Here is a 26,238-nt window from a genome sequence, read left to right on the forward strand (position 1 = left end):
CGTCCAGCCGTGCTAATTGGGTGGTCCATTCTGAACTATGAATGACTATGTCATCCAGGTAGGCTGCTGTAAACTCACGGTGTGGTCGCAGGATCCGGTCCATCATGCGTTGGCAGGTGGCCGGAGCTCCGTGCACCCCGAACAGAAGGACCAGATAGTGGAATAGTCCCTCTGGGGTGGAGAAGGCCATTTTTCTTTGGCGGCTTCTGTCAGGGGTATGTGCCAGTACCCCTTGGTCAGATCTAATGTGGCGATAAAGCGGGCAGGCCCTAATCTCTCGGTTAGTTTGTCTACTCTGGGCACGGGGTAAGCATCAAACTTTGAAATCTCTTTTAACTTCCGGATGTCATTACAGAACCGAGTGCTACCATCGGGTTTGGGCAATAGTATAATGGGGCTAGTCCAAGAACTGTGGGATTCTTCAATGATGTCTAGTTCTAACATCATCCTCACCTCCTCTCGGATGGTCTCTCTTTTAGCCTCTGGGATGCGGTATGGCCTTAATCTCACCTTCTTACCAGGTTCCGTGACGATGTCGTGCTGGGCCACTGTGGTGCTTCCTGGTATCTCTGAGAAGACATCCAGGTTTTGGCTGATCAGCTCCTGGAGATCCTGTCGTTGGCTGGGGCCAAGCTGGGGACCCATCGGCACCTCTGGGAGCCTTGGGGAGAGGGGTACACCAGATAGGGCAGTCACTCTCTACCGGGAAGGGGCATGCCACTGCTTTAGCATGTACACGTGATATAACTGGGTAGGTTTGCGTCTCCCCAGTTGCTTTACTTTGTAGTTCACCGCATTCACAGTTCCTGTGCCTTGGCACGGGCGCTGGTGGCACGTAGTGGGATGGCATCAGAGTAGCGGGTGGCGTAGTCCATGATTACCAAGATGTACCTATGTCCTCAATTGGACTTGGGCAGAGGTCCCACTATGTACATGGCAATCCTCTGAAAAGGGGTCTCGATTATTGGTAAAGGGATTAAGGAATTTTGATAGATTACCTTTGGGGCTGTTTTCTGGCATTCCTCGCACTGCCGGCAGTAATCCTGGACAGCCCTCTTCACTTCAGGCCAGTAGAACCGAGCCAGGATCCGATCATGTGTTTTCTCCACTCCTAGGTGTGCTCCAAGCAAATGTGAGTGTGCTATGTATAGGAATTTGGAGATTTGGGCACTAAGAGTTGTTCTACCATTTCATCTCCCGCTTTCACAACCCAATAAAATAGATTATTTTTTGACCGCAAAATGTGGAAAGGAACGATCACTCACCCCCTCTACTGGTTTTCCACCGACAGCTCTTACACTCGTCCTCACCTGCTCCAGGGTGGGATCGGTGAGTTGGGCGGTGCCAAACTATCCCGGGGAGGTTCCCTTTCCCTCCTCCTCAATGGGAAACTCAGAAAATTCTTCATCTCGGTCGGTGCCTGGGGGAGCCAAGGAGGGGATCGGCTGGGGCCTCCACAGAGTCTGAGGAGGTGGGCGGGGAAGCGGCGGCACAGGCTGGTATGATGCTTCTACGTCGGGGAACCATTCTCCTTTTCCCCGAAGCTGATCTCCTAGGGGCTGTGGCCCCTCTGCTCCAGAATCTCTGGAAAATCGGGCAGTCCCGGCCCACTAGGACATCTACTGGCAATTTCTGTACTACCCCTACAATCACAAAGCTACCTTGAGGGGTTTGCACTACCACACTGCAGGTGGGGTAACTTTTCGTGTCTCCATGTATACAAGCCACTGTTATGGGCGGCCCTAAGGGGTCGGCGGCAAATTGAGTCTTGATGAGAGTGACCATACTACCTGTGTCCAACAAGGCGGCCACATCCTGACTGCCTATGTTGATGGGGATCTGGGGGGCTGCAGTTGCTTCGTGGGCCCAGCAGGTTGTGAGGTAGCCGCAACTTCTGGTGGTCTTCTCTGCGGAACTGGCCATCAGCATGGACTCATCGTTTCCTGGGCAGCTCCAGGCCAGGGGTCCCTCCTGGCCACAGGTGTAACACCTTCTCTGGTCCCCGCTAACTAGCGGCCGCTGCCTCTGGGGTGATCTGGGTTCAGTAATAGGAGGCCGTCTTGAAGCAGGGTTCAACTAGGCATATCCCTTTCCACCACGCGTTGGTTCGGCCTTGACTTAAGGCCTACTGGGCTCTGGCCTACTGCTTTGCAACATCTCTGCAGTAACCTGGTGATTTTCGAATAAAGCGATCAGGGCGTCAACTGATGGGGGTCAGCATGGCACTTTGCGTCTTTGGGGAGGCCCCGGATACATTTGTCCATTACCAGTCGATCTATTGCTGATGGCCCGTCCCCCATGGTAAGCCAACTTCTAGTTTGTCTAACCAGCTCGGCAATTTGAGGTCTTACCGGGGAGTGGCCATCACAGGCCCAGGAGTGGAACCGTTGGGCCTGGGTTGGTAGGTTGTGCCCATAATGGGCCAGATGGCAGTTTTCAGAGCAGCATAGTTGTCGACTTCCACCAGTGCAAAGTCCCTACAGGCCCTCTGGGCTTCTCCAGTCAGAAAGGGGGCCACTTTGCCAGCCCAGTTCTCCTTGGGCCCTCGCTCTCTCTCAGCGGTGTGCTCAAATATCTCTAGATAAGCTTCAATGCGGGAGACAGCGGGAGACCGTTCTGCGGTGCTCAAACAAAAGTTGTTCTTTAATAAAGGTTGTGGGGAACGGGAAGGAGAGAAATACAACTGAAAGGCCTCTCAGGTAACGGGTGGGTCACTCTGTGTCCGGCGAGGAGGCTCCTCGGACCACCTGTGTTAATGAACAAACAAAAAAGAGAGAGAGAGCGATGAGTCCGGGGTTTCAATACTTGCTCGAGTATGGGTCCTCTTCCTTTGGGGGCAAAGAAAAGGAAGAGAGAGAGACAGGTGAGTCAAACATTGCCTAGTATCTTATTTGCTGTCTGATCAAGGTGCTTATCATACTCACTCCGGTTCTTCTGAGGTCTAGGCGTACGCTCAGCCTGTCTGCTCAAGCGCCCTACTTATACCCATTTGGGATCAATTCCAGGTGCCAATTGGTTGCAGTACCTAGACTGGGTAGTATTGGTGTTGACTCACCAGCCCCAGTTGGTGCCTGTAGAGCTGTACATGGTGATGACTCACCTTGGCCTCTCTAGCCCTCTGGAGCTGACCAAGGTCCTGCTCCTTCCTTTGTAGCTCCCTGCTGGCGCCCGGGTTGCCACAACATGCATGCAAGATAGCGTAGCAGTGCGGTCGTGTTCTCTTGTGTGTCCATGTAAATAGCCAGTTTTTTGTATTTTTTTGTGTGTATTTTACGTATATATTTCCATATCACACTTTTCATCCTTCTACTAAATATACTTTCCTGCAACCAGCCTCACTCAATGTGGAACGGATTCTATTATTTACTCACCTTTATCTAGAATCTCCAGTTGAAACTAGCCAGCCAGCTAACTAGCTAACTAGCTACTTGCTATTAGCCACCGTTAGCGGTTTTCACCCAGAACATCAGATTTTCTGCCAGAATAACTGAATCACTGGATCTTAACACCAGATCTAGCTAGCTGCAACCGAATGGATGTTGCTGTAGGCTAATCACCACTGCCCCCGTAGCACCAGTTAGCCTTGAGCTAGCCCTGGCTATCTACCTCTCTGTCTACCGGACAGGAGTACATTTACATTTACATTTTAGTCATTTAGCAGACGCTCTTATCCAGAGCGACTTACAGTTAGTGCATACATTATTATTTTTCATACCCCCTGTGGGAATCGAACCCACAACCCTGGCGTTGCAAACGCCATGCTCTACCAACTGAGCTACATCCCTGCCGGCCATTCCCTCCCCTACCCTGGACGACGCTGGGCCAATTGCGCGCCGGCCCATGGGTCTCCCGGTCGCGGTCGGCTACGACAGAGCCTGGATTCGAACCAGGATCTCTAGTGGCACAGCTAGCACTGCGATGCAGTGCCTTAGACCACTGCGCCACTCGGGAGAACCAGCTAACTAGCTACTTGCTATTAGCCACCGTTAGCGGCTTTTTCTTTTTCTCCATTGTCCGTGGCCTGCACTACCTACCAGCCAGCTCTAGCCTGGACTATTATCGGCCAGTCTGCACTGTCTGCACAGCAAGTTTTTTGCCGGAATCACTGAATCACTGGACCTTTAACACTGGATAATCGCAACTAGCTAGCTGCAACCAAATTAACGTTGTTGTTGACTAATCAGCCTTGAGCTAGCCTTGAGTCAAGCACATCTCCCGGCTATCTACCTCTCTGTCAACCGGATGGGACCTCCTAGAGTCGACACGGAGCCCTGCCGATCCATCACGACTGGTATGCCGACGTAATCGTCTGTGGTTTCAACAGGTTTCCCGTTGCGACGACCACGAAGATCCATCTGCTAGCCCCGGCCCGCCTGCACACGCAAACTACAACAGTGCTTCCTGCTCGCTGTGCTGAAGCACCAATTTGAACTGCTCTCGGACTCACATATTGCTGTTCACTGGACCTTATGATCACACAGCTGATGCCTGCTGGACTGTTCCTTTACACGGTACCCTGTCCTGTTTATTCTGTTTAGCCTCAGCCCAAACTTTAACGCCATTACCAGTTGTTGTCTTAGCTCTCTCTAATAACACCTGTGATTGCTTTATGCCTCTCTCCCTTGTCAATATGCCTTGCCTATTGCTGTTCCATTTAGTTCTTATTATACAATTTCACTGTAGAACCCCAAGTCCCTCTCAAACTGCCTCAAATAGTTCCTATGTTCCACCCCCCATATACGCCGAGACCGGCTCAATCGGTGCCTCCAGTGATGCTATCTCTTTCATTGTTACCCAACGCTTAGGTTTACCTCCACTGTACTCATATCCTTCCATATCCTTGTCTGTACATAATGCCCTGAATCTTTTCTACAACGCCTGGAAATCTGCCCCCTTTATTCTCTGTACCCAACGCACTAGAAGAACAGTTCTTAAAGCCTTTAGCCGTATCCTTATTCTAGTCCTCCTCTGTTCCTCTGGTGATGTAGAGGCTAACCCAGGCCCTGCAGCCCCCAGTATCACTCCTACTCCCCAGGAGCTATCATTTGTTGACTTCTGTAACCGTAAAAGCCTTGGTTTTCTGCACGTTAACATCAGAAGCCTCCTTCCTAAGTTTTAGTTATTCACTGCGTTAGCACACTCCGCCAACCTTGATGTTCTAGCAGTGTCTGAATCCTGGCTTAGGAAGGCCACCAAAAATTCTGACATTTCCATCCCCAACTACAATATTTTCCATCTAGATAGAACTGCCAAAGGGGGTGGAGTTGCAATCTACTGTAGAGATAGCCTGCAGAGCTCTATCATACTATCCAGGTCTGTGCCCAAACAGTTTGAGCTTCTACTTCTAAAAATCCACCTTTCCAGAAATAAGTCTCTCACTGTTGCTGCTTGCTACAGACACCCCTCAGCCCCCAGCTGTGCCCTGGACACCATATGTTAATTGATTGCCCCCCATTTATCCTCAGAGTCCGTACTGCTTGGTGACCTAAATTGGGATATCGGAGGGCCTGTTGTCTGGACTTATGGCAGTCTCTATGGGGGTGCCACAGGGTTCAATTCTTGGGCCGACTCTTTTCTCCGTGTATATCAATGATGTCGCTCTTGCTGCTGGTGACTCTCAGATCCACCTCTACGCAGATGACACCATTTTGTATACATCTGGCCCTTCATTGGACACTATGTTAACAAACCTCCAAACGAGCTTCAATGCCATACAACACTCCTTCAGTAGCCTCCAACTGCTCTTAAACACTAGTAAAACTAAATGCATGCTCTTCAATCGAACGCTGCTGGCACCCGCCCACCCGACTAGAATCACTACTCTCGACGGGTCTGACCTAGAGTATGTGGACAACTACAAATACCTAGGTGTCTGGTTAGACTGTAAACTCTCCTTCCAGACTCACATGAAGAATCTCCAATCCAAAGTTAAATCTAGAATCGGCTTCCTATTTCGCAACAAAGCCTCCTTCACTCATGCTGCCAAACATGCCCTCGTAAAACTGACTATCCTACCTATCCTTGACTTCGGCGATGTCATTTACAAAATAGCCTCCAACACTATACTCAGCAAATTGGATGTAGTCTATTACAGTGCCATCCGTTTTGTCACCAAAGCCCCATATACCACCCACCACTGTGACCTGTACGCTCTTGTTGGCTGGTCCTCACTACATATTCGTCGCCAAACCCACTGGCTCCAGGCAATCTATAAATCACTGCTAGGCAAATCCCCGCCTTATCTTAGTTCATTGGTCACCATAGCAACACCCACCCGTAGTATGCGCTCCAGCAGGTATATCTCACTGGTCATCTCCAAAGCCAACACCTCCTTTGGCCGCCATTCCTTCCAGTTCTCTGCTGCCAATGACTGGAACGAATTGCAAAAATCTCTGAAGCTGGAGACTCTTATCTCCCTCACTAACTTTAAGCATCAGTTGTCAGAGCACCTTACCTATCACTGCACCTGTACACAGCCCATCTGAAATTAGCCCACCCAACTACCTCATCCCCATATTGTTATTTATTTTGCTCATTTGCACCCCAGTATCTCTATTTGCACATCATCTCTTGCACATCTATCATTCCAGTGTTAATACTAATTGTAATTATTTTGCATTATAGCCTATTTATTGCCTTACCTCCATAACTTGCTACATTTGCACACACTGTACATATATTTTCTGTTTCTGTTTTTGACTTTATGTTTTGTTTTACCCCATATGTAACTCTGTGTTGTTGTTTTTATCGCACTGCTTTGCTTTATCGTGGCCAGGTCGCAGTTGTAAATGAGAACTTGTTCTCAACTGGCTTACCTGGTTAAATAAAGGTGAAATATAAAAATAAAAAATAAAATAAAATACGCACACAAGCGCTGGCACACGCATACTTCACACAAGTATATTGTAATATTGTTGTATGGTGGTATTATACATTTTGTATTGTAGATATGTGGTGATGTAATAATGTTATATTATGTACTGTTTTTGTTTTATATGTATTGTAAGTGCCTTAATGTGTTTGGACCCCAGGAAGAGTCAGCAGTTAATGGGGATCCCTAATAAATACAAATACAAATAATGTGGTTATTCTGTAAGGGTAGGATTTATTTATTTATTATTACCATTATTATTCTTTATTTATTTATTCAGGGAAAACCCATTGAGACCATGTTTTCATTCCCACGGGTGCCCTGATCACAACAATACAACAACCAATAAATACAATGTAAAACAAAACAGCAGTCAATACAAAACACAACATTTATGAAAAACAGTTACAGTCCTCAGCTACTAGGTTCTCATCAAGTATGGATCACTCAAAAATGTATTATGTTACATCATGGAGAATGAACGGCCTGGTGTCTCCAGAAGCACTATGACAAGGACATCAAAGGTGTTAAGATGGACTGGTGTTTCCTTAGCAGCCTGTGCTGTAATACCATAAAACAGCTTTTCTTTGACATGGACCTAGTCGACTATTCTGTATGATGAGAAATAGATTACAGAGGGACATTGACAAGTAAGAAAGATTTGTGTTGTGTGATTTCTTCATTGTCGTTGACTGACCTTATGTGAGCAGTTTCCACTGTTTCAATATTGATCATACTGTAACTCACCATATAACATGGCTTTGATCAATAGTAATAAAGTTCTAACAAACTCACTGCTTAGTATCCAAATATTAGGTTATAGTCTTTCTATTATAAAATACAAATACTGTCATTTAGACCTGTGTAATGCCTCTGAGTCTAGAGTCCAATTCTACTGCTGGCTGCATGAATAGTCTAGTCTCCAGTTTTTTAATGGATAGAGCTGTGGTGGGTCTGTCTACCTGATACTGAATTTTCCATATCCATAAGACAGCAATCCATGCTTTAGTTTTGTTTACCTGGCCACTGTCTTTTAAATGCTAACTTTTTAGCATCCCAATAAAGCCCAGATACTGTATAAGCATTTTTCCCATTTTATGTCAAAACCAAAGCATGGATTGCTGCCTTACCTTGTCCAAAGACTGCTTACAGGGTATGGAAACCAAAATGTAAATGAGTTATTTGGGTGTACTATCCCTTTAATAGTCTAGTCCCCTCAAAATCAACTCTGGACCTCGAAGCCAGTTCCACTCCTTTTCTTAATTGTTCCCCTCTAATCAGGGACTGATTTAGACCTGGGACACCAGGTGGGTGCAATTAATTATCAGGTAGAATAGAAAACCAGCAGGCTCCGGATCTCGTAGGGTAAGAGTTGAATACCGGTAGTCCACCCAATACAACATTTTCCATATCTGTAACGGGACCTGATTAATCCAGTTCCTTGGGGAGGTCTACTTATTCTAGATGAAGGCTCTCTCCTGTGTGTGTGTGTGTGTGTGTGTGTGTGTGTGTGTGTGTGTGTGTCTGTGTGTGTGTGTGTGTGTGTGTGTGTGTGTGTGTGTGTGTGTGTGTGTGTGTGTGTGTGTGTGTGTCGGAACAGAACCATTAGAATCTTGAAATTTAGAGTGATATAAAGTGGCTTTAGCAGCGGATACAGAGGAAGAGAAGATTGAGAGGAGTGAGTGAAAGGATGATAGGTCTTCAGGAAGTTTAGTTTTCCTGGAGGGGGGTTGAAGTGAAATTAGTAGGCGAACAACCTCTAGTAAAGATGAGATCAAGCGTATTGCCTGCCTCGTGAGTTGGAGGGGATTGGGAAAGGGTGAGGTTAAAAAAGGCAAGGAGGGGAAAGAGAGATTTGGAAAGAAGTTTATCGAAAGCAGACGTCGGGCGGTTGAAATTGCCTAATAAGAAAAGCAGTGAGCCATCGTCAGGAAATTAGCTTATCAAGGTGTTCATTGAGGAACTTTCCAAGGGCACCTGGTGGGTGATAGATGACAACAATGTTAAGCTTGAGTGGAAAAGTGACAGTGACAGCATGGAATTCAAATGAGGAGATGGACAGGTGAGAGAGAGACTTTGTAATACATTTTGTACGACACTTTATAATGCTTCTGTAAATTACATGTTTGTAAAACACCCATATCTTGTGGTACATGACATGTGGCAAAAACTAACTTATTTTTTTTGCTAAAACGTATTTAGTGTTCTTGCTTGATATTTCAGGTCATATATATTGAAATCTGCACTGTAGGCTGAGGAGGTGAAATGCATAAAAGTATAAAATGCCATTGGGCCATTCAACCCTTACTAAGCTTAATGGAATGGTCAGACTGCAGAACATTGTTGAATTTATTTCTTCCATTTCCTTCAACATAAATTACTTCGCATTTTGAAATAGCCAAAAGCCCCCTGTAGATATTAGTGTGCATAGAAGTGATGTCCAAGTGATAGATTCATTATGAATGACTAATTATTACACCTTGAAACTGTGTATAATGTGTTAGAAATGTGTGAGTGTAGGACCAGTAAAGGCTATGGCATTGAGCCACTATTTAGCAATGTGAGTAAGAGTTAGGCCAGACAACAAAGGACAAGGAGAACTGTCTACAGACAACTGAGAAACTAAGATGAAGAGGCCTCCCAATTTAGGGAGGGGAGAAACTGTTATGAAAACATGGTGCAGAATATTGTGAGAACGGCAAAAACTGAGTAATGCAGGGAGTAGGCTATGTGTGTGTGTGTGTGTGTGTGTATGTATGTGTGTATGCATGTGTGTAAATGTGTGTGTGTGTGAACTGATGGTCAGGAGAGCAGTTTTAGAGTGGAAAACTACAGCCCGCCTACAGAGGGGAGGGATTTTTTTGTATGACGTATGAGTATAAAAGATGGACTCTGAAATTGTGATGGCAGAATTCTCAATGAATAAATATCTCTGACTATGCAGACCGGGACTCTGTCCGTTACTTAAATCCCAAAAGACTTACAACCTTTTGGGAGACGCACAGAGACACTGAAATAGTTTGTTAAATAATTCACGTAACATCAAGTCAGTCTTAAGTAACGTTGGTATGCAGATATTATTTGATAACTCTTCTTCTATCAATTCAATATATAATTCAATATACACCCACTAGGTGGTGATGTAACATCATGTGTGTATTTTGAGGTTGCATACTTGAGGTAGGAGAGACTGTAGATATACATCACAAAGGAAATTGTGCCTGAGATTTAAATTTAAATTTCCACAACACATAAAGTAAAAATATCAAACATTTTGATGAATTTCATTCCGAACACAGGCATGCATAGCAACACATTTTGACAATGTATTTTTTGACATTGGAATGATCACATCACCCAAACTTCATGGTCAATACTCATAAACATTTACCAGGGCTTGATGATAAACACTTTTTACTAAGATCGATAGGGCTGGCCAGATCATCTTGAGCTATGGCGTTGCACTTAGATATCAGAGCTGATTTAGTGACAGGGAGATTAGCCTCTGGATGCTTCGGAACCATGCCAAGAAACATATTGTAACCGGGGTGAAACTGGTTACCATATATCTTCCCTGGGTCATGGTACATGCCTCGTCCTCCAATGGGTGCTATCCCAAAGTAATGTGGATGATGACAAATGGGACACCTCTGTTGTTCGTGGTTGGGAACATTCATTTCTAAGTTCTTCCTCCGTTTCCGCGTAAGCACCATTCTCTGGGTTGCGGGCAGTTTGTTTCCATGCACTCGTTTCATTGGCGGGTCATGACGCGTGGCGCAGTAATACTGCTTGTGAACCATGTAGGTCTCGGTATGACTGAAGGTGATCTTACAGGGCTCGCACGTCGTCTTGTTAGGGTCTAAGATGTCTGTCTCGGGACGCGTTTGGGACGTTTTGGGACGTGTCACATCTCCCTCTATAGAGGGGTTCTCATCTGAAGTGGTGGGGGTGGAGCGGTTCTTCACGCTATCTGGGAACTCAGCATGTACCTGTGCCTTCCCCTCCCCAACGTCCAGTCCTGACAGGTTCATGCGGGGGGACATGAGATAACTGTTGTGGTCAGATAGATGACCATGACCCATCATGTTCAGGCTGCCCAACCCACCCAAACCCCCACATTTAGGGCTCCCTGTATCAGCCGCTTTGTCCAGGACACCGGTGTAATCATGTGGCTTGGCCATGTGCTGCCAACGGCTAATACAGTAGTCCTTTTTATGAACTAAGTAGTTTATCGAAAGTGATATTGCATTCGAAACACGTGGCCCCTTTGGGGACAAGGGTGCTGTACATGACATGAGGGGGGTAGTTGTTAGTATCTCCATACCTCAGTCTACGGTGGACCAGCTCGGACATCTTAGCCAGGATCTTCGAGGCCTGGGGGGCGGCTGTTATGTCGTGTGAGAAGGGGAAATGGGGTAAGAATGGCCCCATGGGGAAAGCAGCGGGGCCCATGCAGTTCTGGATGGGCGAGGTTGCCTGGCGAGGGCTGGAGGGTTCCGATTTGACACTGGTGTAGGAGAAACTAGCCCTGCTCCCAGAGTTAGGATCAGCATCCACAAGGGAAGTCTCCATCTTCTCCAGCTCCGCATTGGGACAAGTCCTGGTGTCAAGGCTGCTACCCAGAATTTGCCTCAGAAGGAGCTCCTTTTCCTGCTCCACAATGGCCTGATGGGGGCTCCTCTCCACGCTGCTGCCTTCCTGGGAGAGCACACTGTCTCGACCTGCCTGGGACCGTGCTGTCTGAGTGGGCTGTGGCTGTGTCCGTGATTCTCCCGGTGCTTGTCCAGTTCCCTGGGGGAGGTGAAGCTGAAGTGGCAGTGGGAGCACTGGTAGCTTGTCTGAGACAGGTGGGAGAGAATGTGCTGCTGGAGGCTGGGGAGGGAGTCCACTGTGTAGTCACAGACTGTACATTTCATACTACCCCTGCCAGTGGACACCGCCTCCTCCATCTTAACACCTGGGGAGAAGATTACAAAGACAAAAAAGTATTTGATCCCCTGCTGATTTTGTACATTTGCCCACTGACAAAGAAATGATCAATCTATAATTGTAATGGTAGGTTAATTTGAACAGTGAGAGACAGAATAACAACAACAAAATCCAGAAAACCACATGTCAAAAATGTTATAAATTGATTTGCATTTTAATGAGGGAAAAAGTATTTGACCCCCTCTCAATCAGAAAGATTTCTGGCTCCCAGGTGTCTTTTATACAGGTAACGAGCTGAGATTAGGAGCACACTCTTAAAGGGAGTGCTCCTAATCTCAGCTTGTTACCTGTATAAAAGACACCTGTCCACAGAAGCAATCAATCAATCAGATTCCAAACTCTCCACCATGGCCAAGACCAAAGAGCTCTCCAAGGATGTCAGGGACAAGATTGTAGACCTACACAAGGCTGGAATGAGCTACAAGACCATCGCCAAGCAACTTGGTGAGAAGGTGACAACAGTTGGTGCGATTATTCGCAAATGGAAGAAACACAAAATAACTGTCAATCTCCCTCGGCCTGGGGCTCCATGCAAGATCTCACCTCGTGGAGTTGTAATGATCATGAGAATGGTGAGGAATCAGCCCAGAACTACACGGGAGGATCTTGTCAATGATCTCAAGGCAGCTGGGACAATAATCACCAAGAAAACAATTGGTAACACACTAAGCCGTGAAGGACTGAAATCCTGCAGCGCCCGCAAGGTCCCCCTGCTCAAGAAAGCACATATACATGCCTGTCTGAAGTTTGCCAATGAACATCTGAATGATTCAGAGGAGAACTGGGTGAAAGTGTTGTGATCAGATGAGACCAAAATCGAGCTCTTTGGCATCAACTCAACTCACCGTGTTTGGAGGAGGAGGATTGCTGGCTATGACCCCAAGAACACCATCCCCACTGTCAAACATGGAGGTGGAAACATTATGCTTTGGGGGTGTTTTTCTGCTAAGGGGACAGGACAACTTCACCGCATCAAAGGGACGATGGACGGGGCCATGTACCATCAAATCTTGGGTGAGAACCTCCTTCCCTCAGCCAGGGCATTGAAAATGGGTCGTGGATGGGTATTCCAGCATGACAATGACCCAAAACACACGGCCAAGGCAACAAAGGAGTGGCTCAAGAAGAAGCACATTAAGGTCCTGGAGTGGCCTAGCCAGTCTCCAGACCTTAATCCCATAGAAAATCTGTGGAGGGAGCTGAAGGTTCGAGTTGCCAAACGTCAGCCTCGAAACCTTAATGACTTGGAGAAGATCTGCATAAGAGGAGTGGGACAAAATCCCTCCTGAGATGTGTGCAAACCTGGTGGCCAACTACAAGAAACGTCTGACCTCTATGATTGCCAACAAGGGTTTTGCCACCAAGTACTAAGTCATGTTTTGCAGAGGGGTCAAATACTTATTTCCCTCATTAAAATGCTAATCAATTTATAACATTTTTGACATGCGTTTTCTGGATTTCTTTGTTGTTATTCTGTCTCTCACTGTTCAAATAAACCTACCATTAAAATTATAGACTGATCATTTCTTTGTCAGTGGGCAAACCTACAAAATCAGCAGGGGATCAAATACTTTTTTCCCTCACTGTATACAGTGCCTTGCAAAAATATTCATCCCCCTTGAAGTTGTTCCTATTTTGTTGCATTACAACCTCTAATTTAAATGGATTTTTATTTGGATTTCAAGTAATAGACATACACAAAATTGTCCACATTTGTGAAGTGAAATTTAAAAAATAACTTGTTTCAAAAACAGAAAAGTGGTGCCTGCATATGTATTCACCCCCTTTGCTATGAAGCCCCTAAATAAGATCTGGTGGAACCAATTACCTTCAGAAGTAACATAATTAGTTAAATAAAGTCCACCTGTGTGTAATCTAAATGTCACATGATCTGTCACATGATCTCCGTATATATTCACCTGTTCTGAAAGGCCTCAGAGTCTGCAACACCAATAAGCAAGGGGCACCACCAAGCAAGCGGCACCATGAAGACCAAGGAGCTCTCCAAACAGTTCAGGGACAAAGTTGTGGAGAAGTACAGATCAGGGTTGGGTTAAAAAAAAATATCAGAAACTTTGAAAATCCCACGGAGCACCATTAAATCCATTATTAAAAAATGGAAAGAATGTGGCACCACAACAAACCTGCCAAGAGAGGGCCGCCCACCAAAACTCACGGACCAGGCAAGGAGGGCATTAATCAGAGAGGCAACAAAGAGACCAAAGATAACCCTGAAGGAGCTGCAAAGCTCCACAGCGGAGATTGGAGTATCTGTCCATAGGATCACTTTAAGCTGTACACTCCACAGAGCTGGGCTTTATGGAAGAGTGGCCAGAAAAAAGCCATTGCTTAAAGAAAAAAATAAGCAAACACGTTTGGTGTTCACCAAAAGGCATGTGGGAGACTCCCCAAACATATGGAAGAAGGTACTCTGGTCAGATGAGACTAAAATGTAGCTTTTTGGCCATCAAGGAAAACGCTATGTCTGGCCCAAACCCAACACCTCTCATCACCCCGAGAACACCATCCCTGTGGGGATGTTTTTCATCGGCAGGGACTGGGAAACTGGTCAGAATTGAAGGAATGATGGATGGCGCTAAATACAGGGAAATTCTTGAGGGAAACCTGTTTCAGTCTTCCAGTATTTTGAGACTGGGAAGGAGGTTCACCTTCCAGCAGGACAATGACCCTAAGCATACTGCTAAAGCAACACTTGAGTGGCCTAGTCAAAGCCCAGACCTCAATCCAATTGAGAATCTATGGTATGACTTAAATATTGCTGTACACCAGCAGAACCCATCCAACTTGAAGGAGCTGGAGCAGTTTTGCCTTGAAGAATGGGCAAAATTCCCAGTGGCTAGATGTGCCAAGCTTATAGAGACATACCCCAAGAGTATGCTGCAAAAGGTGGCTCTACAAAGTATTGACTCTGGGGGGGGGGGGGGGGGTTGTTTGTTTCACAAGAAAAATTATTATATATCCATTTTAATTACAGGTTGTAAGGCAAACAAAATAGGAAAAATGCCAAGGGGGGTGAATACTTTCGCAAGCCACAGTGTCTTCAGAAATGTTCACACCCCTTGACTTTTTTTCACATTTTGTTGTGCTACAAGTTCTTGAACATTATTCTTTAAAAGATTCTTCAAGGTCTATCAAGTTGGTCGTTGATCATTGCTATATCCATTTTCAAGTCTTGCCATAGATTTTAAATCAGATTGAAGTCAAAACTGTAACTAGGCCACTCTGGAACATTCAATGTCGTCTTGGTAAGCAACTCCAGTGTATATTTGGCCTTGAGTTTTAGGCTATTGTACTGCTGAAAGGTGCATTTGTCTCTCAGTGTCTGTTGGAAAGCAGACTGAATCAGGTTTTAAACTAGGATTTTGCCTGTGCTTAGCTCTTTTCTGTTTATTTTATCCTAAAAAACTCCATAGTCCTTGCCGATGGCAAGCATACATGATGCAGCCACAACCATGCTTGAAAATATGAAGAGTGGTACTCAGTGATGTGTTGTGTTGGATTTGCCCCAAACATAACACTTTGTATTCAGGACATGAAGTTCATTTCTTTGCAAATTTTTTTGCAGTTTTACTTTAGTGCCTTATTGCAAACAGGATCCATGTTTTGGAATATTTTTATTATGTACAGGCTTCCTTCTTTTCACTCTGTCAATTAGGTTAGTATTGTGGAGTAACTACAATGTTGTTGATCCATCCTCAGTTTTGTCCTACCATAGCCATTAAACTCTGTAACTGTTTTAAAGCCACCATCGGCCTCATGGTGAAGTCCTTGAGAGGTTTCCTTCCTCTCCGGCAACTGAGTTAGGAAGGACACCTGTATCTTTGTAGTGACTGGGTATATTGATACACCATCCAAAGTGTAATTAATTCACCATGCTTAAGGATATTCAATGTCTGCTTTTTTTACCCATCTACCAATAGGTGCCCTTCTTTGTGAGGCATTGGAAAACCTCCCTGGTCTTTGTGGTTGAATCTGTGTTTGAAAATCACTGCTCGATTGAGGGACCACCCTCAGACTCAGGAAGATGTAAAACTTTCCTTTTTATTCTATGAAATGTATTTGCCCATATAAAGTCTGTTATGAACGAGAATACTTTTTTATTTGAATGTCTTCGGTGGGGTCATTGGTATTACCAAAAATAAATACAAAAACTTTGGCAGCAATGCATTGTTATAGTCACGGGAGACAAATTCACCTGGGAGACTATTGTCCTGCTGAAAGGTGAATTTGTGTCAGAACGCTGCGTGTGGATGTGGTGCAGGGAATCAAGCGCAGGAACAAGGGTGTTCGTCAACAGACTTTAGTATATCCAAAACAGGAATGAGTCGCCAACCCAACCGGGTGGCACGAACAATTACGCACAACAACAACAGTGCGAAAACAAGAAAAAAGCGCACGCAGTGCGAACTCTCAAAATACACGATATGAGAGAGGAAACTCCTCAATGGCAACAGCTGACAATAATAATCACACATAACACCTGACCCAACACACGATAACTAAATAGGAAACAAAATCAAACACTAACAAGGGACAGGTGTACAACCAGACAAAACCAAACAAACATGAAACATCGAACGGTGGTAGCTAGTACTCCGGGGACGACGACCGCCGAAGCCTGCCCGAACAAGGAGAAGGAGCAGCCTCGGCCGAAACCGTGACAGTACCCCCCCCTTGACGCGCGGCTCCAGCCTGGCCTCGGGGACGACCAGGACGACGCGGAGCAGGGCGCGTAGGATGACCCCGATGGAACTCGGTCAGCAGGGACAGGTCTAATATGTCCCTCCTCGGCACCCAGCACCGCTCCTCCAGGCCGTACCCCTCCCACTCCACGAGATATTGGAGACCCCCCATCCGGCGTCTCGAATCAAGGATGGACCTCACAGTGTACGCCGGAGCCCCCTCGATGTCCAACGGGGGCGGAGGAATCTCCTCTATCTCATAATCCTGGAGTGGACCAGCTACCACCGGCCTGAGGAGAGACACATGAAACGAGGGGTTAATATTCCTGTAATCCATAGGCAATTCTAACCTGTAACACACCTCGTTCAACCTCCTCAGGACTTTAAATGGCCCCACAAACCGCCGACCCAGCTTCCGGCAGGGCAGGCGGAGGGGCAGGTTTCTGGTCGAGAGCCAGACTCGATCTCCAGGTGCGTACACAGGCCCCTCACTGCGGTGGAGATCGGCGCTCGTCTTATGCCGACGGATGGCCCGCTGCAGATGAACGTGGGCAGCATTCCACGTCTCCTCCGAGCGCCGCACCCACTCATCCACCGCAGGGGCCTCGATCTGGCTCTCGTGCCAAGGTGCCAGAACCGGCTGGTACCCTAACACACACTGGAAAGGGGTTAGTTGGGTGGAGGAGTGGCGGAGAGAGTTCTGCGCCATCTCGGCCCACGGAACGTATCTCGCCCACTCCTCCGGCCGGTCCTGGCAATAAGACCTCAGAAACCTCCCCACATCCTGGTTGACACGTTCAACCTGCCCATTACTCTCCGGGTGGTAACCCGAGGTAAGGCTCACCGAAACCCCCAACCGTTCCATAAACGCTCTCCACACTCTGGAGGTGAACTGGGGGCCTCGATCAGACACTATATCCTCGGGTACCCCGTAATGCCGGAAGACATGGGTAAACAGAGCCTCAGCGGTCTGTAAGGCAGTAGGTAGACCCGGCATGGGTAGGAGACGACAGGCCTTCGAGAACCGATCCACAACGACCAGGATGGTAGTATTCCCCTGTGAGAGGGGAAGGTCTGTAACAAAATCCACCGAGAGGTGGGACCAGGGTCGTTATGGAATGGGCAGGGGTTGTAGCTTACCCCTGGGCAAATGTCTGGGCGCCTTACACTGGGCACACACCGAACAGGAGGAGACATAAATCCTCACATCCCTGGCTAACGTTGGCCACCAGTACTTAGTGCTAAGGCAGTGAACTGTCCGGCCGATACCTGGATGTCCAGAGGAGGGGGACGTATGAGCCCAATAAATGAGGCGATCGCGTACCTCGAGCGGAACGTACGTCCGACCCACAGGACACTGGGGAGGACTTGGGTCGGTGCGTAACGCCCGCTCGATCTCGGCATCGACCTCCCATACCACCGGTGCAACCAGACAAGACTTCGGTAGTATGGGAGTGGGCTCAACGGACCTCTCCTCCGTGTCATATCGCCGAGACAGGGCATCTGCCTTCCCGTTCTGGGACCCAGGGATGTAAGTGATTTTAAACACAAACCGGGCTAGAAACATAGTCCAGCGGGCCTGGCGAGGATTCAGTCTCCTAGCTGCCCGGATGTATTCCAGGTTACGGTGGTCAGTTAGAATGAGGAAAGGGTGTTGAGCCCCCTCAAGCCAATGCCTCCACACCTTTAGGGCCTGTACCACGGCTAACAGCTCCCTGTCCCCTACGTCATAATTCCGCTCCGCCGGACTGAGCTTCTTAGAATAAAAAGCACAGGGGCGGAGTTTAGGTGGTGTGCCAGACCGTTGTGAGAGAACGGCCCCAATACCAGCCTCGGACGCGTCTACCTCTACCTGGAAAGGTAAAGCGGGATCCGGATGCGCCAACACCGGCGCTGAGGTAAACAGGTCCTTCAGTCTCCCAAAAGCCCTGTCCGCCTCAGCTGACCACTGCAAGCGCACCGGACCCCCCTTCAACAGAGACGTAATGGGAGCTGCCACCTGTCCAAAACCCCGGATAAACCTCCGGTAATAATTCGCAAAGCCCAAGAACTGTTGCACCTCTTTCACAGTGGTTGGGGTTTGCCAATTACGCACAGCTGACACCCGGTCAACCTCCATCTTCACCCCTGACGCAGACAATTGATAACCCAAAAAGGAGACCGGCTTCTGAAAGAACAGACATTTCTCTGCCTTGACATATAGGTCATGCTCCAACAGCCTCCTCAACACTCAGCGCACCAGGGCTACATGCTAAGCTCGGGTAGAACTGTACACCAGAATATCGTCTATGTACACGACTACTCCCTGCCCCTGCATGTCCCGGAAAATCTCATCTACAAAGGATTGGAAGACTGAGGGAGCATTCATTAACCCATATGGCATGACGAGATACTCGTAATGACCGGAGGTCGTGCTAAATGCTGTCTTCCATTCATCGCCCTCTCTAATGCGCACCAAGTTATATGCGCTCCTAAGATCCAATTTTGTGAAGAACTGAGCACCGTGTAATGACTCCGTCATAGTCGCAATCAGAGGAAGTGGATAGCTGTACTTCACTGTGATCTGATTGAGACCGCGGTAATCAATACACGGGCGCAGACCTCCATCTTTTTTCTTCACAAAAAAGAAGCTTGAGGAAGCGGGTGAAGTGGAGGCCCGTATGTATCCCTGTCTCAGAGACTCGGCGATGTAAGTTTCCATTGCCTTCTTCTCCTCTTGGGACAAGGGATACACATGGCTCCGCGGGAGGGCTGCTCCTGACTGGAGATCTATCGCACAATCCCCCTGTCTATGAGGCGGCAGCTGCGCCGCCCTAGTCTTACTGAACACCAGTTTCAAATCCTCATACTCAGGGGGAATCTGCAGTGCTGGCATTAGATTCGGACTCTCCACCGAGGTCGCCCCTATGGAAACACCCAGACACAGCCCCACACACTGAGCAGACCACCCTGTAAGAGCTTTCTCTCGCCACGAAATAGTAGGGTCATGGGTAATTAACCAGGGAAGCCCCAGCACCACCGGATACGCAGGAGAGTCAATCAGATAGAGCTGAATCGTCTCCTCATGACCCCCCTGCGTCACCATCTTAAGAGGCGCTGTGACCTCCCTAATCAACCCAGATCCTAACGGACGGCTATCTAAGGCATGTACAGGGAAAGGCTTATCCACGGGATGGAGGGGAATCCCTAACTTTACACAGAACTGGCGATCTACAAAATTCCCAGCTGCGCCTGAATCTACCAGCGCCTTATGCTGGGAACGAGGTGCAACATGTGGAAAACAAACAGGCAAGGTTAGGTGAACGACAGAAAGCTCTGGGTAAGTAGGGCGCCTACTCACCTGGGAGGACTCCCCAATGCCTGGCCTGACCTCACCTCCACCAGGGGACCCTCCCCAACACCTAGCCGCGGTGTGCCCTCCACGGCCACAGTTGGTGCAGGGAACGGCCCCCCTCGGGTTCCTACTCCTCCGTTCCCTAGCGCCAGCACCTCCGAGCTCCATAGGGCTCGGCTCGGAGGTGCTGGAAGGTGGAATGGGCAACCCCCACCCGGGACGTCCACGGGTAGCGAGCAGGGTGTCCAGCCGAATGGCCATGTTGACCAGTTGGTCAAACGACAACGTGGTATCCCTGCACGCCAACTCTCTCTGGACGTCCTCCCGGAGGCTGCAGCGGAAGTGGTCTATGAGGGCCCGCTCATTCCACCCTGCATCTGCCGCTAGAGTCCGGAACTCCAACGCAAAAGCCTGTGCGCTCCTCATCCCCTGTCGGAGGTAGAACAGACGCTCCCCCGCCGCCTTCCCCTCCGGTGGATGGTCAAACACGGCACGGAAGCGGCGGGAGAACTCCGCATAGGTAACAGTAGCGGCGTCTATTCTCCTCCATTCGGCGTTGGCCCACTCCAACGTCTTGCCGGTGAGACAGGAGATGAGGGCGGAGACGCTCTCGTGTCCCGAGGGAGCCGGGTGTACGGTGGCGAGGTAGAGCTCCACTTGCAGCAAGAACCCTTGACACCCGGCAGCGGAGCCGTCGTACGCCCTCGGGAGGGAGAGCCGAATCCCGCTGGGTTCCGGAAGGGGGACAGGAGGACTGACCGATGGGGATGGTCCGGTAGGTGGGGGCGTGGGTACTCCGCTGGTCTCCCATCGGTGGAGAGTGTTCATCACCTGATCCAGGGCGTGACCGATCTGGTTGATCCTGTCCTCTTGCCCACGAAGACGGTCTTCCATAATGTCCGTTGGCGCGGCTGCTACTGCTGATTCCATAGTGTGATGTGTGATTCTGTCAGAACGCTGCGTGTGGATGTGGTGCAGGGAATCAAGCGCAGGAACAAGGGTGTTCGTCAACAGACTTTAGTATATCCAAAACAGGAATGAGTCGCCAACCCAACCGGGTGGCACGAACAATTACGCACAACAACAACAGTGCGAAAACAAGAAAAAAGCGCATGCAGTGCGAACTCTCAAAATACACGACATGAGAGAGGAAACTCCTCAATGGCAACAGCTGACAATAATAATCACACATAACACCTGACCCAACACACGATAACTAAATAGGAAACAAAATCAAACACTAACAAGGGACAGGTGTACAACCAGACAAAACCAAACAAACATGAAACATCGAACGGTGGTAGCTAGTACTCCGGGGACGAAGACCGCCGAAGCCTGCCCGAACAAGGAGAAGGAGCAGCCTCGGCCGAAACCGTGACAATTTGTCTCCCAGTCTCTATAACAATGGCATTGCTGCCAAAGTTTTTGTAGTTTTTGTATTTATTTACCTATTACACTGGAGTGCTTATTAAGATGGGACATTGAATGTTGCTGAGTGGCCAAGTTAGAGTTTTGACTTGAAAATCTACAGTGGGGAAAAAAAGTATTTAGTCAGCCACCAATTGTGCAAGTTCTCCCACTTAAAAAGATGAGATAGGCCTGTAATTTTCATCATAGGTACACGTCAACTATGACAGACAAAATGAGAAAAAAAATTCCAGAAAATCACATTGTAGGATTTTTTATGAATTTATTTGCAAATTATGGTGGAAAATAAGTATTTGGTCAATAACAAAAGTTTCTCAATACTTTGTTATATACCCTTTGTTGGCAATGACACAGGTCAAACGTTTTCTGTAAGTCTTCACAAGGTTTTCACACACTGTTGCTGGTATTTTGGCCCATTCCTCCATGCAGATCTCCTCTAGAGCAGTGATGTTTTGGGGCTTTCAACTCCCTCCAAAGATTTTCTATGGGGTTGAGATCTGGAGACTGGCCCGGCCACTCCAGGACCTTGAAATGCTTCTTACGAAGCCACTCCTTTGTTGCCCGGGCGGTGTGTTTGGGATCATTGTCATGCTGAAAGACCCAGCCAAGTTTCATCTTCAATGCCCTTGCTGATGGAAGGAGGTTTTCACTCAAAATCTCACGATACATGGCCCCATTCATTCTTTCCTTTACACTGATCAGTCGTCCTGGTCCCTTTGCTTAAAAACAGCCCCAAAGCATGATGTTTCCACCCCCATGCTTCACAGTAGGTATGGTGTTCTTTGGATGCAACTCAGCATTATTTGTCCTCCAAACACGAAGAGTTGAGTTTTTACCATAAAGTTATATTTTGGTTTCATCTGACCATATGACATTCTCCCAATCCTCTTCTGGATCATCCAAATGCACTCTAGCAAACTTCAGACGGGCCTGGACATGTACTGGCTTAAGCAGGGGGACACGTCTGGCACTGCAGGATTTGAGTCCCTGGCGGCGTAATGTGTTACTGATGGTAGGCTTTGTTACTTTGGTCCCAGCTCTCTGCAGGTCATTCACTAGGTCCCCCCGTGTGGTTCTGGGATTTTTGCTCACCGTTCTTGTGATCATTTTGACCCCACGGGGTGAGATCTTGCGTGGAGCCCCAGATCTAGGGAGATTATCAGTGGTCTTGTATGTCTTCCATTTCCTAATAATTGCTCCCACAGTTGATTTCTTCAAACCAAGCTGCTTACCTATTGCATATTCAGTCTTCCCAGCCTGGTGCAGGTCTACAATTTTGTTTCTGGTGTCCTTTGACAGCTCTTTGGTCTTGGCCATAGTGGAGTTTGGAGTATGACTATTTGAGGTTGTGGACAGGTGTCTTTTATACTGATAACAAGTTCAAACAGGTGCCATTAATACAGGTAACGAGTGGAGGACAGAGGAGCCTCTTAAATAATAAGTTACAGGTCTGTGAGAGCCAGAAATATTGCTTGTTTGTAGGTGACCAAATAGTTATTTTCCACCATAATTTGCAAATAAATTCATTAAAAATCCTACAATGTGATTTTCTGGATATTTTTTTCTCAATTTGTCTGTCATAGGTGACGTGTACCTATGATGAAAATTACAGGCCTCTCTCATCTTTTTAAGTGTGAGAACTTGCACAATTGGTGGCTGACTAAATCCTTTTTTCCCCCACTGTATAATCACAGTTTTGACAGTACAACACGGAGCTACTCCCTACACATGCGTCCTATCGGTACGCGCATGCGCCTCCTAAGTTATTCTAAAGACTGGGTGTGAATACTTTCTGAAGGCACTGTATCTAAACTCTTAGAAAAAATACACATAATGTACCTTCAGAGGTACACATAATGATCTCACATGGTACTGTTCAGTACCTTTTAGGGTACATGTGCAGATGAAGAGTACAGTGGTATATATTTGCACAAACAATATTTTGAATATAAAGGTACAATAATCACTCTCACTCTCAAAAAAAGGGATACGGTGTGAAAATACATTTCCATTTCCCGGGTACAAAAGTATTTTTGTCCCGTCAATACCCTCAATACCTACCTAAAAGGAACTAACAGCTTTGTCACTGGGTTGGTACCCTAAAAAGGCACATTTGTACCATAACCATTATCATATTTCCAAGGTAGACTTTTTAAAATTGTTTTTAATATCTGTGCTTATGCTACACAAAGATCAATAGCATACATTTTCTAAACTAAACCAATCAGTTAGTTAGATTTTTTGCACCCGTTACTGAAATTGAGCATGATCGATCAGAAGGAGTAGAGAAACCTACCTTTTATAAAGTCCAACAGGCTTTACTTGCAATACCTGATGGTATTTGTATGAAGCTGGATATCATAACAAAGCCACAGCTACCTGATTTAACCCATAGCCCTTCAGTAGATGGGTTACATCAATCTGTCAGGATTCCAGCTCTGTTGTGACGCTCCATTTTTTTTGAGACGTGATGAAAGGATCAGCTTGGCTGGGTGAAGGTTTAGAATACATGTTAGATGAGAATTTACAGCATTGACTTTAGTCTGACCCTTTGGCTTTGAGAAAAAGCCATTTGCTGCAGTGTTGGAGGGATTGGGCTTTAAAATGTGTCCAATCTGTCCTAATAGGACCCTATAAAACACCTACGGAATCATGGAATCCAGACATTTTAAAACGGAATTCTACAATATTCAAAAATGTATTGAACTTGGGAATCAACTAAATGTATTGAAAATGAATTAATTTGCCCAAGTTTAACAGAAGAGATGAATAGAATGCATCAGTGATTTGTATTTCCTGCAACTTTCTGAAGAGGCAGGGAGAATGCCTCTGTGTATGTGCAGTGCGTGTCTACCACTTTGTGTAGCCTTTAGCGATGATGCTAATGAAAACAGTCTTCTGGTAGTTGTTGTAAAGGCTTCCCCAAAAACCTTCTCAATTAAATGTTAACTGCAAAGTAGCCTATGCTTACCTGGCAGAATGATATCATGAATATTTTCATCAGCCCATTGGGTATTTGTTTTGCAAACTCTAACATCACATGCGCTATAAAAACCTACCTAAACAACAGCCTCTTGCTAGGTGCGCAATTTAATTACCTAAACAAAGGGGCTGAATACTTACACAACGTCTATTTTAGTTATGAATGTTTTATTTATAAAAATATTGATTATTGACAAAAAATGACAATTATATCTATTTGAATCCCGCTCTGTAACACACAATGTGAAGAAATCCAATGTCTGAATAGTTTTGCAAGGCACTGTAGAACATCCAATTTTATTGTAAAAAACAAACAAACTCGACAGCGGAAACGGAATTAGGCAAAAATAAGTGATTTTATACCCCCCACCCCCACATGGGCACAATAACTGTCCATGTCTGATCACACCCTTCTTGTTGGTGGAGAGCACATTATACAGTTTTAAAACGTATTTCCTGCAATTCTATACGTTTTGCCACTGGGTGAAGATATTATTTTGTTGCCATTTTGAAGCTAATTTCCTGCGATTCTACATATTTTGCAGTGTGTGTGTGTGTGTGTGTGTTCATGTGATATCTGAGTGACTCAAACATTACAACAAAATCTATGGTTGACCGCGCGCCTCCCCCGTCGACCGCACGCCTTCCCCGGCCACCGCGCCCCTCCCCAGGTGACTACGCTCCACAGTTTGGGAACCACTGACCTACTCTACACTCCAGACAGTTCACTACTTCAGCTATTATTAGACAGACTGACAGGGAGTGCATCTGAAATGGCACCCTATTCACTATATAGTACTGGTCATAAGTAGTGTACTACATAGTGAATAGGGTGCCATTTCAGACCCAGTCAGGGACTTAGCTGTAATTCTTCTACCCATATTGTCCTGTGATGTACAGTAGGCTTACTTGTTGCCTGGTATATGGAAATACATCCTCTTTCCCTGGACAGATTGTGAGCGCCAGAGCCTGTTATTCAGACTAACACTGTTCTGAGGACTGCCCCTGGCCTGTTATTCAGACTAACAATGTTCTGAGGACTGCCCTGCCCCCTGGCCTGTTATTCAGACTAACACTGTTCTGAGGACTGCCCCGCCCCCTGGCCTGTTATTCAGACTAACACTGTTCTGAGAACTGCCCTGCCCCCTGGCCTGTGGGTGGATGTTGTTTTTAGTGATCAAGCACCGGTGTGGAGTGGCACCATGGCTGCATCCCAGACTCCTCCCTTCTCCCCATTGGTCCCTGGTACAAATAGAGAATAGTGCCACACCCTCTCCTCTCCTCTGTTCCAGCAGTGGTCTTCACCTGCTTCTGTTCTCATCAATGTGGTTTATGACAAACTCCCTGACTTGTTGTTTTCAGCTTGTTACTCTAGTTCATTCACACTGTTGTCCTTACTTTTCACTTGATCTTCCGCATCCCCCGTGTGTTCTCTCTGGAATAACAGAGCAGCAGGCCTCTGCCCTGTCATCCATCCATGGTGTCTCTGATTCAGTATGAGAGCTGAAATCTGTCACTCCATCAAAAAGGGCATCTCTCATTTGGCTCTTTGTCCAAATCTTCCAGAGAAGCCATGCAAGGCTGGGGATAACGTGTCCATGTTGTGTTTGTAGCAGCACAGTCAGAATTATTCTCTGAGTCCAGTGAAGACCAATAATCCACTACAGTGGCTGGTTTCTTAGAAATACTTTGTCTTGCCCTTTCTGAAATCATCTCACACCCCCCCCCCCCCCCCCTCTACAGGTGGTCCTGAAGATGATCAGGCATTACCAGGAGGAGGGTCAGGGCAGTCAGGTGGTTCAGGGTGTACTACTGGGCCTGGTTGTGGAGGACCAGCTAGAGATCACCAACTGTTTCCCCTTATCTCAACACACCGAGGACGACGCTGACTTTGATGAAGGTACATGGTCTAGAAAACCTCGTGTTTGTGC

At 46.9% G+C, this 26,238-nt stretch overlaps 2 pseudogenes across 2 annotated transcripts in view; one reads left to right on the plus strand and one right to left on the minus strand.

Moving 5' to 3' along the window:
• Positions 1-1,404: 1,404 nt before the first annotated feature.
• Positions 1,405-23,180, minus strand: LOC311107224 (zinc finger protein ZFPM2-like; annotated as a pseudogene). Its single transcript has 4 exons — positions 23,165-23,180; positions 10,263-11,828; positions 2,352-2,586; positions 1,405-2,035 (listed from the first exon to the last, which is right to left on the minus strand). The product of its transcript is annotated as a zinc finger protein ZFPM2-like (transcript).
• Positions 23,181-25,509: 2,329 nt separating this feature from the next.
• The window catches only part of LOC311107235 (eukaryotic translation initiation factor 3 subunit H-like), a 160,276-nt pseudogene continuing 159,547 nt past the window's right edge, over positions 25,510-26,238 (plus strand). Inside the window, exons 1-3 of the transcript in view lie at positions 25,510-25,552; positions 25,755-25,801; positions 26,051-26,207. The product of the transcript in view is annotated as a eukaryotic translation initiation factor 3 subunit H-like (transcript). The remainder of the gene's footprint in view (positions 25,553-25,754; positions 25,802-26,050; positions 26,208-26,238) is intronic.

Source organism: Coregonus lavaretus (assembly GCF_964263955.1).
Source record: "Coregonus lavaretus genome assembly, chromosome: 3".
In the NCBI taxonomy this organism is placed as follows: Eukaryota; Metazoa; Chordata; class Actinopteri; order Salmoniformes; family Salmonidae; genus Coregonus; species Coregonus lavaretus.